We start from the raw sequence: 17,506 nt of genomic DNA on the forward strand, positions 1-17,506 counted from the left end.
TGCCTGCCTGCCTGGTTGCCCCTCACTGCCTCTGCGTGCCAGCCTGATCACACCTAAGTGCCACATCTGTCAGCCAGGTCGCCCCCAACTGCCCCCTCCCTGCTGGCCTGGTCACTCCTAACTGCGCCCCCCTGCCAGCCTGGTCACCCCTTACTGCCCCCCCCTCCCCGCTGGCCTGGTCACCCCCAACTGTCCCCCTCTGCCGGCCTGGTTGCCCCTAACTGCCCCCCCTGCCGGCCTGGTCACCCTCAACTGCCCCCCCCATTGACCTAGTCACCCCTCACTGCCCCCCTGCCAGCCTAATTGCCCCTAACTGGCCCCCCTGCCAGCCTGGTCACCCCTGACTGCCCCCCCGCTGGCCTGGTTGCCTCTTACTGCCTCCCTGCCAGCCTGGTCGCCCCCAACTGCGCCCCCCCACTGGCCTGGTTGCTCCCAACTGCCCCCCTGCCGGCCTGGTCGCCCCACACAACCTGCTGCTCAGTCGTTTGGTCGTCCCTCACTAACCCCCCTGCCGGCCTGGTCATAGGCAGCCATCTTGTGAGGGTGTGATGGTCAATTTGCATATTACTTCTTTAATATATAGGATATTCTTTTTAGTAGAGAAATCTGCAAACTGTATATACTTTAAGCCCCCTGTTGACCTCAAGCAAATTAGTAACCTAAATTGTCAGGAGGCAAAAATACAGAAAAGCATTTATTTGGGGTTTAAAGGAGCTGCAAATCTGGCACACTGATTCAGGTAGCAACCCAAAGTGTCTGCCAGAGAAGTCAGGGGGGTTTTATTTTTTTTAATTATTTTTTAAAAATATATCTTTATTGATTTCAGAGAGGGAGAGGGAAGGAGAGATAGAAACATCAATGATGAGAGAGAATCATTGATTGGCTGCCTCTTGCACATCCCCCACTGGGGATAAAGCCCACAACCCAGGCATGTGCCCTTGGCTGGAATCGAACCTGGGACCCTTTAGTCTGCAGGCTAACGCTCTATCCCAGCCGTGGGCAAACTACGGCCCGTGGGCCGGATCCGGCTATTCTATCCTGTTCTCTTGCTCTCCCCTCCGCTCCTTTACTTTGAATTTATATTAGTTCACACAAACACTCCATCCATGCTTTTGTTCCGGCCCTCCGGTCCAGTTTAAGAACCCATTGTGGCCCTTGAGTCAAAAAGTTTGCCAAAACCGGTTTGGCTCAGTGGATAGAGCGTCAGCCTGCGGACTGAGGGGTCCCGGGTTCGATTCCGGTCAAGGGCATGTAGCTTGGTTGTGGGCACATCCCCAGTGGGAGGTGTGCAGGAGGCAGCCGATCGATGTGTCTGACTATCTATCACTCTTCCTTCCTCTCTGTAAAAAAATCAATAAAATATATTAAAAAAAAAAAAAAAAGTTTGCCCACCCCTGCAGTCTATCCACTGAGCCAAACCAGCTAGGGCAGTCAGGGGATTTTTAAAGGCAAATAGGGAGTTTGCGTAAGTCATTCATAAAGAATTTAAATTGGTGCTGGTGACAGAAAACTAACCTTGGCTAAACAAAATTAATTGCTAAAGCTCTCTCGAGGTAAAAAGTCCATCTCTGTAGGAGTTGCAGGTGTTCTTACAGCATCCTAGAATATTTATAGTTTTGCCTATTTCAAAAGTTCATGTTCTGTCCAGTAAGGACGTGCTTAAGACCCATTTCTTTAATGGCTTCTCAGCTCCATTTTAAAGCTCCTTAACACAAGTGACTTCATTTTATTTCACATTTGACAAAATAGAGAGCCAGATATTTCTCCAGCAAAATAGCTTTAATCAGGAACAACAGAAACTTGTAATTTGAGACATGCAGTCTAAAGGTTAACCACTGCAAGTCCAGAGACACAAAGGAGAGAAATGCTCTTTCATGGACCTGGGAGGGGCAAAGTGTGTTGCTTAAGGTCTCTGTCTCCCTGGAGAGCACTGTGAAGAGTGTTCTATCAGAACATGGTTTAAAATTTTTTTTAACAGTGCTCAATGGGTTTTAGTCAAGCAAGCTGTAGCCACCCACAGGACTGTCACTCATGGTTTAGATTAGGTTAACCATTTGGTCTTGAGACTATTGTCCAGACTATCCAAATTCAACATACCTGGCTAATCTCAAATCCCTTTCTACCTCCTCAGTTAAATTTTCCTTGTTAATCCCAAATCATAATAATCTCTCTTGCCTCCAAAGTCACATTTCGCTTGAAACCACTCACCTGGTCCTATTATTCTGCCTTGTAAACGGTAAGAGCACTGGCCTCTGTAGCAGTAAGAATTGGGCTTGAAGCCTTGCTTACTTGAGTAAATTTCTTAACCTAAGCCTCATTTTTTTCATCTTTAAAACAGAGATAATGGCAGTATCTATGTCACTGCATTTTTATGAGTACCTGCCATTAATGAGACATGTAGCCCTAGCCGGTTTGGCGCAATGGATAGAATCTCGGCCTGTGGCTTGAAGGGTCCTGGGTTCAATTCTAGTCCAGGGCACATGTCCCGGTTTTGGGCTAAACCCCAGTAGGGGGCGTACAGGAGGCAGCCGATCAATGATTCTATCTCATCACTGATGTTTCTATCTCTTTATCCTTCTCCCTTCCTTTCTGAAATAAAAAATATATTTAAAAAAATAGTAAGGCATGTAATACTCCACCAAAGTGCACCTCTTTTCTTCCCCTTAAACTGTAAGCCACTTTAGAGCAAGAAGCCTGCCTTTAGTGTCTGTATCATTATTCTTCCTCCCACATAGAGTTGTACCAAACAAGATAACATATCTGAAATACTTAGCACAATGCCCAGCATAAAATGCTCAATAAACATTAAGGATTATCTCATACTTTTGTTCCTTTGTAATGACTAACACAGAACCTCATATATGTGACAAACCTGGGTGTGATTTCCAAGCCTTCCCAGTTGGGCACACCCGGGGTAGTATCAACCTCGGTTTCCTCATTCCCATTAGGGTGATGATACATATAATGCATATTAATACAGTATCTGGCAGCCAGTGGATGCTCAATAAATATTAGGCCAGCTCCCTTTCCCGTCTTCTATTTACCCCCTGAAGGTCCTGGTTCCTTCAGATGGCCTGCAAGCTGGCAGCTCCTCAGGATGAGAACTTTCCTAAGACTTCAGTCTTTTCTTTTTTTCCTTAGTCTTCCATTTTTAATGTTGACATTATTTTAGGTGCTCTTCTTGCCCCCCTTTGCCCACCACTTTAACCTCTCCTCCTGCCGCCTCACAGGGCTCTGAGGTCCTGAGGAGTCTGCTGGATCACACTCATCAGAGCATAGTCCTCACCCCATACCTGGAAACCTGCTGTCCCTCCAGTCGTCCTCCCTTCCGCCCCCATTTTCTCTCCGCCCTCCCCAAACTCCAGTTTTCACGCTTCTTCAGACTCCCTCCCTATCGCCTTTGAGTTCCCAAAGCTGTTCCTTTCTCAGTCTCTGACTTTACTTTCATCACCTCCCGGCCCCCCAACGGCCCTCTCCCCTCCCCAAACACCCTCTGGCTCCCCACCACCCACCTGCACTTTCTGCCCCTTCAGCGCCTCCTCTGCTGCCAGTTGCTGAGTCCAGCCCTCCAGCCACCTGGGGGCCTGTGCACCTCCTGGCCGCTGAGGAGGCCTAGCCAGCTGGACCGGTTGGGGCTCCAGCGGCCTCAGGGAACAGCCACAACAGCCTCAGCCAACGTTCAGACCTCGCGCCAACTCTCTGGTTATTTATTATTATTATTATTATTATTATTATTATTATTATTATTATTTAAATATATTTTCATTGATTTGAGAGAAGAGGGAGAGAGAGAAACATCTGTCTGTTGCCTCCTGTATGCACCCTGACAGGGGATCCCACCCACAACCCGGGCATGTGCCCTGACTGGAAATTGAGCAGTGTATGGGACAACACTCAACCAACGGAGCCACACAGGCCAGGGCTTTTTTTTTTTTTTTGAGAGTCTGTTTATTAAAGCTGGGACAGTGAAATAAGGAAGTGCCTAGGGTAGAGGAAGTAATAGGAGAGAGGCTAGGCGGGATGTGAGCCTCTGGTGGGCTGCTTTGGCTCCCTGAAATGACAGAGAAAAGGGTGTCTTTGGGAGCGGTTCAAAGGGGTTAGCTCAGTATGAGCTGCTGCTGTCCATTGCTCCCCTAGTTGCAAATTTCCTGGGGCCCCCTAGAGTTTAGGAGATGCATGCCTGTGGGGGAAGAAGAGGTGGAAGGGAAAACAAGGATGTGCTCCCAGGAGGGAGAGTGCACCAAACATGGTTAATTTTTTTTTTAAAATATATTTTATTGATTTTTTACAGAGAGGAAGAGAGAGGGATAGAGAGTTAGAAACATCGATGAGAGAGAAACATCGATCAGCTGCCTCCTGCACTCCTCCTACTGGGGATGTGCCCGCAACCAAGGTATGTGCCCCCGACTGGAATCGAACCTGGGACCCTTCAGTCCGCAGGCCGACGCTCTATCCACTGAGCCAAACCGGTTTCGGCTAAACATGGTTAATTTTGATAGAGGCAATTAGGCTTTACAATATTGAAGTATATTTCTTCTTATCAGCTGTGGATCAAAAGAGGCAGGGACCAGGTGCATTGGGTGTCCTGTCACTATCTCAAAGGGTGGCAGTTTATGAGTTCCAAAGAGGATGAATCTGAGATTTAGAAGGACCAAGGGCAATGCTTTTGGCCAAGGTACTTGGAGGGTCTCTCCGAATTTTGCCAGTTGAGTCTTAATAATGCCATTAATCCATTCAACTAAACCTGAGGTTGAGGCATAGACTTGTCAAAGCACCTGATGGCTAAAATGAGTTCCCCGATCACTATGGAGTTCAAGAAGGGTTCCCCAGGTAGGGATAAACTTTTCCAAAAGCATGTCAGCCACACAAGAGGCAGTAGGGAAAATCTTCAGTCCAGTGAGAAAACAGACACACCATGACTAAGGAGAAAAAATATCTATACTAATAAAAGGGTAATATGTAACTTGGTTGGGACGCCTTCATACAACAGCCGAATAGCAGGCTGTGTGGGGCTACCAGGCCAGCCGGTGGGGTAGTTAGGGGTGACCAGGCCGGCAGTGGGGGCAGTTGGGGACAACCAGGCCAGCGGGGGGTTGAGGGGGCAGTGAGGGGCTTCCAGGCCGACAGAGGGGGCAGTTACAGCTATCAGGCCGGCAGACAGAGGTGGTTAGGGGTGATTAGGTTGGCAGGAGGGGCAGTTAGGGGCGATAAGGCTGGCAGGCAGTGGCCATTAGGGACAATCAGGCAGCCTGGCAGGTGAGTGGTTAGGAGCCAGCGGTCCCGGATTGTGAGAGGGATGTCCCACTGCTGGACAGTCAGACATCCCCCAAGGTGTCCCCGATTGGAGAGGGTGCAGGCTGGGCTAGGGGATCCCCCCATGGATGAATTTCATGCACCAGGCTGAAATATATGTGTGTGTGTGTGTGTGTGTGTGTGTGTGTGTGTTAATCCTCACCTGAGGATATTTTTTTCATTGATTTGTAGGGAGAGAGAGAGAGAAACAACCAGGATGGGCATCGAACCTGCAATCCAGATACATGCTCTTGACTGGGAATCGAACCTGTGACCCTCTGGTGCAAGAGCTGACACTAATCAGTTGGCCACACTGGCCGGGGCCTAAAATATATTTTTGCCAATGTGGCAGGAAAGCTGTGTGACATCCATTTGTCAAACCTTGAATAGTCCATTAGTCAATTTAAAATATCCAGGAGCAGTGCAAACAGGCTTCCCTGGGTTGTATTTTGGATAAGTGGGACAAGTCAGGTAGGCAATCTTTGCAGTCTTATTAATATTTCCCCACCAATACCAGTTCATGAATGCTATCATTTTGTCAGTGGACCAATAGTTGAATGCATGCACAGTAGTTAGGAGTGGGAATTTTAGTGTTTCTAGTATTTCTATCAGAAAAAAAAACCATGGCTATTATAATTAAACTAGTGTTCCGGTGCACGAAATTTGTGCACATTAAAAGAGAATTAATTTGCCCTAACCGATTTGGCTCAGTGGCTAGAGCGTCGGCCTGGGGACTGAGGGGTCCCGGGTTTGATTCCGGTCAAGGGCATATATACCTTGGTTGCGGGCACATCCCCAGTGGGGAGTGTGCAGGAGGCAGCTGATCAATGTTTCTCTCTCATCGATGTTTCTAACTCTCTACCCCTCTCCCTTCCTCTCTGTGAAAAATCATTAAGATATATTTTTAAATAAATAAAATAAATAAAATAAAAGAGAATTAATTAGAGGAAATATTTTAACATTGCTATTTGCCCTTTCTCTATAATAGAAGTGTCTGGCTGGCCCCACCTCCAGTGTGTGACACCAAGACCTGGCCGGCCCCACCCCTGTCAAGCCCCACCGTGTGGGAGACGCAGCCTCATGTCCCGGTGCTGAGGCAGGGGGTGCGGCTCAGGTCCCCCGGCCCGGGCCCGCACCATGCAGCCTCACCCAGACCCGTTGTGCCGTGAGACCCCAGACCCGCCACACCGCGGGACCGGTCAATGCACCTCTTGGTCACCAGTCGTTTGGTCGTTACGGATGAAAATAATGTCACGCACTTAAGCATGCACATTCATTTTCAATGCCTGATTTGTCTACGTTCTCTAAATTGCAAAATAAATAAGATCTCCATCTAGATAGCATCATAATGCCAAGTTCTTTATATAATGACACATACCATTCTCTCCACTCAGTATGCTCCATTTGAATGGATTAAATGTATGTGACTCCTAGGAAAGGCATTGCTGCTTGCTCTTAATAGAGGAAGCATTACCTCATTACCTAACACCATAAAGTGGTTTAAATGGCATATACTGACTTGAAGAACAGAAGGAAAAATAACAATAAAAAACAAAAAACAACGTTCAGTGCTGTGGATGGCAGAATCCTCTCCCTTTCCCTTTGATTTTTTCTGCTTTTTCCATGAACCTATTTGCACTCTGCCTCAAAATCAACACAGAAGACAAAATCAGAAGCTGTAATCTGCATTTTATAGTGCAATTTGAGTACAAAGAGGTGTTTTTCAATCTTTTTTTTTTTTTTTTTTTTTTTAATCAATGCAGCTTAAACTTGCTCCCAATGTTCCAGGAACCAGGCCAACATGGCTGTGCAGACACACCTTTGCTAGGTGTTGTCAGGCTTCAGGGCTGGGGCAGGGAACACACCAGGTGTTGCTAGAAACGAATCAGCTCTCCTCTCTACATAGCAGAAGCCTTTTCATTATAAAATACAGAGATGCAGCCGTTTTCCTTTACCCCCATCCCCAGCCCTCCTTGTAGGAAGGGGCCTGGAGGATATTTACACTTGGCTTTTTGATTTCTCTTATTTAACTGAGCCCAGTGACAGCTGCTTCTCTGAGTGCAACGCCATCCGGCTCGGGCTAGCCGCAACTGGAAGGCAAGTGGCAAAGCTGACCAGGGGCTTTGACCAAGCCCGAGCGTGTGGGTTACAGCAACCTCAGTAGGGGGGCTGCTCCCAAAGTCTCTAGGCCCCTCCCAGCTCTGCACCCCAGCTCCCAGCTTTCCCCCTTTCACACACAGGCGCCACCGGCGTGGTGTGCCCCAAGGCTTGGTGTGCAGATGCTCAGGTTGCAGGTTCAAGACGCTCTGCCTCCACCTGGCACTTTGAGCCATAAGTCCCAGCAGGGACCTTTCCACTCAGTCTTGGTCTTTGGTCACTGCTGAGGTTTTCTGGACTCTCTAGGCCAGGGACATAAGGACCTTGGCCTCTGACCAACGCTGTGCCTACAGCCTGGCTGGGGTACCCCGAGCCCCAGGAAAGCGTGGGGGCGTGGCCAGCCAAGGTGAGGGGCCATGGGGGAGTAGGGGGGTTGGCTAGACACCCCACCCTCAATTGGGGTGGGAGAGGCTGATCAGGGGTGGGGCTGGGCGGCACAGCCATCTTGTGATGGTGTTACGGCATGAGGGTCAATTTGCATATTACCTCTTTATTATATAGGACTAGAGGCCCAGTGCATGGATTTGTGCACCAGTGGAGTCCCTCGGCATGGCCTGTGGGGATCGGCCAAAACCAGCAGTCCAATGCCACCAGCTGCTCCTGCCTGCCACTCCTGCTCATCCCGGCCCCACTGCGCCTGCCGCCACTGCTGCGCTGCCACTCCTCTGCGGTCTTTGGGCTGCAGCAGCTAGCCATGAGCCCTGCATCTGGCGCCTCTCAGTCAGCTTAGTGGCGCTCCCCCTGTGGGAGCGCACTGACCTCCAGGGGGCAGTTCCTGCATTAAGCGTCTGCCCCCTGGTGGTCAGTGCGTGTCATAGCAACTGGTCGACCTGTCACTCAGTCGTTAGGTAGTCTAGTCACTTAGGCTTTTATATATATAGATAGGGTTTTTTAAAAAAATAGTGGTAATACACAAAGTTTACCATTTTATTTTATTTTTTAAAAATATATTTTATTGATTTTTTACAGAGAGGAAGGGAGAGGGATAGAGGGTCAAAAACATCGATGAGAGAGAAATATCGATCAGCTGCCTCCTGTACACCTCCTACCGTGGATGTGCCCACAACCAAGGTTCATGCCCTTGACCAGGATCAAACCTGGGAACTTTCAGTCCACAGGCCAACACTTTATCCACTGAGTCAAACCGGTTAGGGCTTAAGTTTACCACTTTAAAATGTATAGTTAATTAAGTACATTTACATTGTTGTGCAACCATCACCACTATCCATCTCCTAAACTATTTCATCATCCAAACAAACTCTGTACCCATTAAATGATAACTCCCCATTCCTTCCCCTTCCCTCCTGCCAGCCCATGCAATTCCACTGTCTATAAATTTAACTATTTTAGGTACCTCATATAAGTGGAGTCATACAGTATTTGTCCTCTTGTGTCTGGCTTTATTTCACTTATCATGACTTCCAGGTTCATCCATATGTGTAGCATACATAAGAATTTCATTCCTTTTTAAGGCTGAGTAATATTCTCGTGTGTGTGTGTGTGTGTGTGTGTGTGTGTGCGTGTGTGTGTATATATATATATATATATATATATATATATATATATATAAAATCTCACATTTTGTTTTCCACTTATCCATTGTTGGATACCTCTTGACTGTTGTGAATATGATGCTATGAACATGGGTATACAAATATCTATGAGCTCTGTTTTTAAATCTTTTTGGTATATACCCAGAGTGGAATTGCTGGATCACGTGGTAATTCTGTGTAATTTTAGGAACCTTAGGCAAAGTTGTAATATTTAATTTTTTAAAAAGTCTTTTAGTCTTTTCATTTCAAAGAACATGCCCTTTAACCTTTTTGTAAGGGTCCCAGGTTCTGAGCCAAAGTACTAAAATCAGTGGTCAGGCTGATCAGTACAAGATGGCCTGAATAGCATGGTCCTAGTTCAGCTAGAAAGACTGAACCTAGGCTGAAGAGGGTAAAGGAGTCAAATATATGGTCATGGAAAGAGACTTGACTTTGGGTGGTGAGCTCACAATGTGATATACAGATGATGTATTATAGAATTGTACACTTGAAACTTATTAACCAATGTTACCCCAATAAACTTAATAAAATAGATTATTGTATAAAGTTTACAGCTATCACTGACAATAAAAACTTTTGGGGGAAAAAAAAGACAGAACTTTATGCCCAGAAATCTTCCCTGCTGTCAGGACTTCTGAAAAACAGTAACCTGCTAGCCTGAAATTTTACTATTAAAAATACAGGATATGGCCCTGACCGGTTTGGCTCAGTGGATAGAGCATCGGCCTGCACACTAAAGGGTCCCAGGTTCGATTCTGGTCAAGGGCATGTACCTCGGTTGCGGGCACATCCCCAGTAGGGAGTGTGCGGGAGGCAGCTGATAGATGTTTCTCTCTCATCAATGTTTCTAACTCTCTATCCCTCTCCCTTCCTCTCTGTAAAAAAAATCAATAAAATATATTTTTAAAAAATACAGGACATGGTGCTAGCTGGTTTGGCTCAGTGGATAGAGCATCAGCCTGAAGGGTCCTGGGTTTGATCCTAGTCAAGGGCACATGCCCGAGTTGCAGGGTCGATCCGAAGTACAGGGGCTTGCAGGATGCAGCCAATCCGTGATTCTCTCATCATTAATGTTTCTATCTTTCTTTCTCCCTCTCCCTTCCTCTCTGAAATCAATATATATATATGAAGCCATTTACAATCTCTACATATTTTTTTTTAAAAAAGTACAGGTTATGGCCCTGGACTGTTTGCTCACTGGTTAGAGCATCGGTCTGCCAAGGATCTCAGGTTCAATTCCTGTTCAAGGTCATGTACCTCTGTTGCAGGTTCTGCAGCCCCCGTAAGGATGTGTGCGGGAGACAACCAATCAATGTGTCTCTCTCAAGTCCATGTTTCTCTCTCTCTCTCTCCCCCTCTCCCTCTCCTCCCTCCTTCCACTCTCTCTAGAAATCAATGAGAAATATATCCCCTGGTGAGGATTTAAAAACAAAACAAAACAAGACATGAAGAGTCCCCTTATAAAAAGAGTAGAATTTGTTGATAATCTAGCCAGGATCTGGGGAGCAGGGGAGGTGGAATTGAACTGTGTAAAGGAAGCAGATTAAGTAGGGACAGAGATGAAAGGGGAATGGAAAAGACCCCAAAGACTGAAGCATGCCAGAGCTGGGTTCATGTGTTTCCTGCTTTGCCAAGACTCTACAGGACTTAAGAACTCCTGTGGGGGAAATACTGAGCTGCACAGACCTAAAGGTGAAGTATGGTAGCAATCATCTCAGGTAGAAACTGTAGTTTAACTTTAACTTTAACCCTGCTGTTTTGGGTTCTGTACTTATTTGCTTGCTAAAACAATAGAAAAGTTATTTTGATTTTCTGAACTTATGTATGCTATCCCAATGGATTGAATACTCCATGGATGATGGTTTGAATATCCCATTGATTGTGATCTTACTGATTATGGAAGCACATTCTTCTGTACCTGGAAACCAGGACAGCACAATTATCCTAAATTGTCTCAGTAGCTACAGATAATGCCTTTCGGTTGACTCAGTGGTCCCGAGACCAGGACAGCACAATTACCCTAAATTGCCTCAGTGGCTCCAGATAATGTGTTTCGGTTGACTCAGTGGTCCCGAGACCAGGACAGCACAATTATCCTAAATTGTCTCAGTAGCTACAGATAATGCCTTTCGGTTGACTCAGTGGTCCCGACACCAGGACAGCACAATTACCCTAAATTGCCTCAGTGGCTACAGATAATGTGTTTCTGTTGATTCAGTGATCCGTAGACCCAAAACTATACTTAATCTTTATAGATAACTAACTTGCTCAATTTTGGTTCTGTAACTGCTTTGTGCAAACCTGGTTCCTCATTCCAAACCCAAAGATATAATCGATACCTTTGTGATATTCTGCCTATATAAGCCAGATGTGGCGAGCATTTCGGTGCTGTGAGATTTGGAGCGCTGTTGCCCTTCGTAGCCACCAGCCTTTGAATAAATAATTCCATAATTTGACTTTTTGAGGTGTCCTTTGTGGGATTCGGGGTACACTACAACAAAGGCTTATCTTTCTTTCCCTCTTTCTTTCTTTCCTTCCTCCCTCCCTCCCTCCCTTCCTTCCTCCCTTCCCTCCTTCCTTCCTATCCTCACCTAAGGATATTTTTCCATTGAGTTTTAGAGAGAATGGAAGGGAGAAGGAGAGTCACAGAAACACTGATGTGAGAGACACACCGATTGATTGCCTCCACACGAGTCCCAACCAGGGCCAGGACCAGCCTGCAAACTTGGTATATGCCCCTGACCAGAACTGAACCCAGGACCCTTCAGTTCACAGGCCATCGCTCTTTCCACTGAGCCAAACTGGCTAGGGCTAAAGATTTATTTATTTATTTTTCTTTTCAATACTGTGGACGAAAGGGGCCACATGCTGACCTGACAAGCTCAGGGAAGGCCTGCATGGCGGTCTTGCAAACTCAGAGACCTAAAGTAACCACAAAGGATGGTCTGAAATTTTAAACTTTAACTAAACGCAGTTATGGTGGGCAGTTACATCCTAGGCCAGTATCTTCCCTGACAAAGATCTACTTAGATCTTTACTGAGCCCATTGCCTTTTGCCTCTAAGATAACATATCTGTGAGATGTCTGGGTAACTTGTAACTTCCCTTTTTCTGGAGCCCCTGGGGCACAACCAAATGTGGTGGGCGCCAGGACAGATACCACAAATTCCTTCATTATCATGTTAATTGTTCCTGCATCCACCTAAGTATGTGTCCATCATTTTACTTTTTATCCAATCCCAGGGGTTTCCCACAGCTTTGCTTTATCCCACTTCCTTAATCTATCACCAATGAATTTCATGTAACCCACCTATGTCCCTCCTTGGATTGCAATGTATAAATACAAATGTAACCCGCCATTCTCTGGAGTATTTATCTCAATTCGTTGAGGTTCTGCTTTCCCGCATATGTCAACAGTTTAGCTCAAATAAACTCACAACTCACAAAAATTATTTACAGGTTTCAATAGTTTTTTACGTTAACAATACTCTACCCACTGAGCCAAACCAGCCAGGGTGTAAAGATTTATTTTTCAAAGAATGACGAAGAAGTCCACTTTGTCACCAATCAATGCAATTTCCAAAAGCTCAGCTCACAAAGAAGGAAGTTTAGTAAATAACTGGGAAGCATCCATCTTATATAAAAACTGCTGTTTGAAATTTTAACCCTGCTATTTGGCTTCTGTAAATGCTTGCTTGCTTAAATAATAAGGAAAATAAGACTACTCCCACTTCAGAGAGGCTATTAAACCTTCCCTGGACGAAATTATCAGTGCTGGCACCAGGCCAGGCTCTGGTTGAGGTCTCAAGGCCCCAGTACATACGGGCTGTTTAAGAACTTGCAAAGGGGGCCGGAAACACCCCATATTTGGGAGACAAAGAAGGTAAAAACATATAAGTAGGGAAAATCCCTCCATGTTAGGGCCCAGAATTTGAGAGACATTTTCCTCTGGACCCGCACATAATAAATGTAACTCCATCTAAGTATTGCTTGGTTCTTCTCCGGTTTTCTGTAACAACTGAAAATACCCCTGACTGAGCCCCCAGGTTCTGTGAGCAGACTCATGAATTCTAAAGAGGTGGCTGCCAAGTAACCAATGTAAACAGTTTGGAACATAGGAAACTAAGGAAGGTTTAAGAGCAAAATCTTGCTTTCCTTTGAAGACTGTTGTGGGAGGCTATTTTGAAGGTAATTTCAAAACACTGCTGTTTTACTGGTGTCTGAAAGGAGTTTATTAGCTCAGCTGAATGATGAGAGATGGTCTGAAGTAGATGAAAAGATTTTGGATTAGGTGTCAAAAGGGTCAGTATTGCTTCAGGGCTAACCAGCACTGTGATCTGAGTCACGTCTCTTCTCTGGGCCTCAGTTTTGAAATCTGTAAGATAAGAGTAAGAACAGATCACCTTTGTGGCAGTTTCCACAGTAATCTCAGGGGACAGCAGTATGTTTGTGTGATTACATGGCTAGGAATGGGAATTAGAAAGCAGAGGGAAAAAAATGAAGGAAAATTTCTGATGAGAAAGAGGCAGCAGAGAAGGGATTTAAAACAAGTCCCCGATCCCGCTCTTCCTACCAGCCAAGCTTCCTTCATACACCCCACAGATATCTCTTGGTGCTGTGGTTTCTTAAATGTGTTATAACTCCCCCCCTCCCCCAGCCCCTCATCTTGATGCAGTGGGTCCTTTAACAATATCTAGGATGGGTGGGAAGAGATCAACTAAAGAACTTGTATGCATATATATGCATAACTGATGGACACAGACAACAGGCCTGGGGTAAGGGGTGTGGGTGGGATAGAAGGGGTCAATGGAGTGAAAAGGGGGCATATGTAATACTTTCAACAATAAAGGTCAAAAATAAAAAACAAACACACTATCAGAAGCTGACTGCCCTCTGGGTGCTACCTCAGAACTTGAGAATCTGTGGGTGGAGGTAAGATTGTATTACTTTTTTAAAGCTTTCAGACATGAACTGTGCTAAGGTTTATTGCTTTTTAGTCTTTTCTTCTGTGGCAGTTTCTACTGCTTTAATAACAGAAGGAAGAAAGCAAAATATTACTCTTTTTACACATACTATTCAGCCCACTTCAACAATTTCTGCAGAATAACAATACCAGACCCAGCAGGTGAGGGTAGGGAACAGGGAAGGTGAATAGAGAGTGGAACCAAATTTGGAACTTCTGAGATATCACACATTTTGAGCCTGGATTCTTATATCAGGTTTTAACTGAAGGCATGTAGTTTAACCCTTCCAACCCCACACCTGCCTGTCCACCCAAGTTCCTAAAAGTGCAGAGAGAATGCTGGTGATTGCTGCCTACCAGATTGCAGGGCCTCGTCTGCACTTAGGCCAGGTTGGAATAACTGTAGGAAGCCATTTATTCAACTTCTTATGATGGCAGTGCACAAAGGCACCTGAGACTTGCCACTCTGCTTTGGGTTCTTAAGGGGCTGTTTGTTGTGGGAGAGGACTGTGCCTCACAATGTTGGTCCAGGTAACATTTAAGTTTGGATAATATAAATATGGAGTCTCCAAACTCTAGTCATAGGCATTTTCTTCCCTCTCTATGCTTCATCTTCTACTTCTCCTCCTTCCCCTCCTCCTCCTCCTCCCCCTCTTCCTGCATCTTTAACCCTCACCAGAGGATATGTTCATTGATTTGAGAGAGAGAGAGAAAGATAGAAACACTGATTGGTTGCCTCCTGTATGCACCCTGACCAGGGATCGTACCCACAACTTTTTTGGTGTACTGGACATTGGTCCAACCAACTGAACCACCCAGATGGGGCTATTCACCTTCTCTTTTAATTGCTACAGCTCAATACTACTGAACTGTTCCCCAAGTGCCCAGTGCATCTAGTTGTGGGACCCCAGAGACTTGCCTTCCAAGGACAATAGTCCCAAGGAAACATGGTTGGGAAGTGCAGAACCTGGCCTTACAATTATCTTCTGACTAAATCCATCCAGGACAAGCCTCTTTGGATCAAACCTTATAACATTTTGTCCTGTCTCCATTCCTTTTCAAAATATATCTATCATGTGTTTTCTTCTTTTTATATTATACTAGTGACCCGGTGCATGGATTCATACATATTGAAAGGAAATTAATTAGAAGGTGGTCAGCAGGGCGGGACTGGGTGAGATGGGCCAGACATGCCCAGGAGCCAACCTTCCGCAGTCCCTCCCTGCCATCTGCAGAGTGGGTGGGGTCCCTCCAGCAGGTGGGGTCCCTCGGCCTGGCCTGCAGGGATCGGGCTGAAATCAGCTCTCTGACATCCCCCAAGGTTTGCTGTTGTACATGGTGTGGAACGCAAAGACAAGTGTGCAGTAAACCAGATTCAGGGCCAACAGTGCCCCAGCAACAACATAATCCATGGCCAATGGTGAAATCGCAGGGCCCCATGAGGAATTGGGCTCCCTCCTCTCTGGTTTTGGGGTGCATCACCCAAGAACTGCCACTGCCAAGTCACTGCAGCTTGGCAGCTCCTGCATTGAGTGTCTGCCCCCGGTGGTCAGTGCACGTCATAGTGACTGGTCGGATGGTTGGACACTTAGCATATTAGCCTTTTATATAGAGAGATGATAACTATTCTTTGATAATCCTATATAATAAAAGGCTAATACGCAAATTGTCCCCTCAGGAGTTCCACTGACAGGGAGTTCGACCACTCGCTATGATGTGTGCTGACCACCAGGGGGCAGCATGAAACAAAGGAAGGCCCCAGCTGGCAGCCAGCAGCTGGCAGCTGGGGGAAGGAAGGCTCCAGCCAGCCCTGATCGCCGGCCAGGCCTAGGGACCTTACATGTGCACAAATTTTGTGCACCAGGCCTCTAGTTTATAATAATTAATGATAACATGGTATTCTTTCTGGAATGTTGGCACTGTAACCAAAGATTCTTTATGTCACAGGCTAATGGACATATATCTAGGGATACCCCCCAATCATTCCATATAGGTAGTCATCTTGGGGTAAAACCAGTCCCCATCCTGTTTCTTATTTTTTATTTTATTTTTTTTCACATCCTGTTTTTTAAGTGTTTAGGATCAAAATGCCCCCTGCCTTAGGAGCAAGTTATTGATATACTGATATGTTAAGAATTATAAAATATTCCATTAGGCACTACACAGGGCAGGAGAACACTAATATTGTTTTTATCTAACAGTTTATTTTTAACCACTAAAAGTAGGCACTATTTCAGGAAAATTATCCCCTTGTGACCACCTGTTGGAAGCCACTCATTGCCTTCACTAGCAGAGAGGTGCGGACAAGGAACCCGGAAGGCTGGTCAACCTTGAAGCTCTGAAAGGTCAGAGCCAACCACCTACTGTTTGAGACAATGGTAACTAAAGCAACTTTCACCTTTTAGTTTTATGTAAATCCTTGCTGATTGGCTATTATTGAAATTGCCTGCCTAAGGTCTACTATCCCACAATCTGAATAAAAGGGATAGCAAGGCCAGAGCAGGGTGGAGTCCTTGAGTTGGGCTCCAGCCTGGCCCCCAATATTCCCAAATTTATACTTTCTTGTCTAGTCTCTTTCATTTGTGTGCGGCCTCCTCCAGAACCCGAACCCTGAACCTGAACCCTGAACCACGCAGGATGTGGAGGGGGGGACACTCACAACCATCCTCTACCCCTGCCCTAACTTTTCTAGTCTAACTTTTTAAATAACACCAGTGGTCTTGATCCAGCATCTAGAAGGGTTCAGCAATTTGGAAAGGGGGCTGTGCATCGATTAAATAAGAGTCCAGTAACGAAAGATAATTTTGAAAGGCATTGGGGGTCAGAGGAGCCTAGCTAAAGAAACTAAGTTCTCCTTGTCTCAGGACCCCTTGCTTTTTATTAACACTAATTGTCCTAAGGCAAGGTGGAGATATACACTTCAAAGGGTAGGGTTTCATACAGAAGCATTGTCAGATTGGGGAATTGCCTTCTGCTATTCAGGTGTTTGGCCAACAGGAGGCAATAACATGTAGATTAAGATGCCCTGAACTGTCTGGCAGCAAACAATCAATTTATGTATCCTTTTCAGGTTTGGGGAAATGCCTTTAGCCATCCCAGCAGGCGATAACATATGTGACTCAGCCCTTGTTGAGTCCCCAAGTTCCATCAACCTTTCAATGAAACTCTTGCAATTATGACATGCTGGAACTGGCTTCCAGCATTTAAATACTTAAAAATACTGGGGCCATGTTGCCTTCGTGGTTATGAAGAGATAGAACAACCAAATTCCATCTTATGTGCAAAAAATCCTAGAGGGATAGCATATCAATCATGTGGGACTTCATTTGAATGAGGTTATCAATTTTGGCCTAGTGACATCTAGATGAAAGCTAGCTCTTAACAAAAAGAAATCCACTGAGAGATGAGATTTAATACACAGAAGCCAGTGGGATAAATCAAGCCCTAAGGAGAGAAGGTACTGTGCTGAGTGTTATAAAGGAAAGAGAAATAAGTCAGATCTGAGCTAAAGGGCACCTTGTGCACAGGGCAAGCAAGGCAGG

The 17,506-nt window shown here is 45.7% G+C and overlaps 2 protein-coding genes across 3 annotated transcripts in view; one reads left to right on the top strand and one right to left on the bottom strand.

Annotated features, from left to right (window-relative positions):
• The window catches only part of HEATR4 (HEAT repeat containing 4), a gene marked incomplete at its 3' end in the record, with an annotated part of 81,800 nt that overhangs the window by 15,729 nt on the left and 48,565 nt on the right, over window positions 1–17,506 (top strand). The gene's annotated exons all lie outside the window — the stretch shown is intronic.
• RIOX1 (ribosomal oxygenase 1) overlaps window positions 1–17,506 on the bottom strand; it is a 59,177-nt gene that overhangs the window by 7,182 nt on the left and 34,489 nt on the right. The window contains exon 4 of one of the 2 annotated variants that reach the window (XM_080662744.1): window positions 13,217–13,376. The exons of the other annotated variant lie outside the window; for it this stretch is intronic. The gene's annotated coding sequence lies outside the window, so the exon portion shown is untranslated. Of the gene's footprint in view, window positions 1–13,216; window positions 13,377–17,506 lie in introns of those variants that run through there. 2 annotated transcript variants of the gene reach the window in all.

Source organism: Plecotus auritus (assembly GCF_963455305.1).
Source record: "Plecotus auritus genome assembly, chromosome: 1".
Classification (NCBI taxonomy): Eukaryota; Metazoa; Chordata; class Mammalia; order Chiroptera; family Vespertilionidae; genus Plecotus; species Plecotus auritus.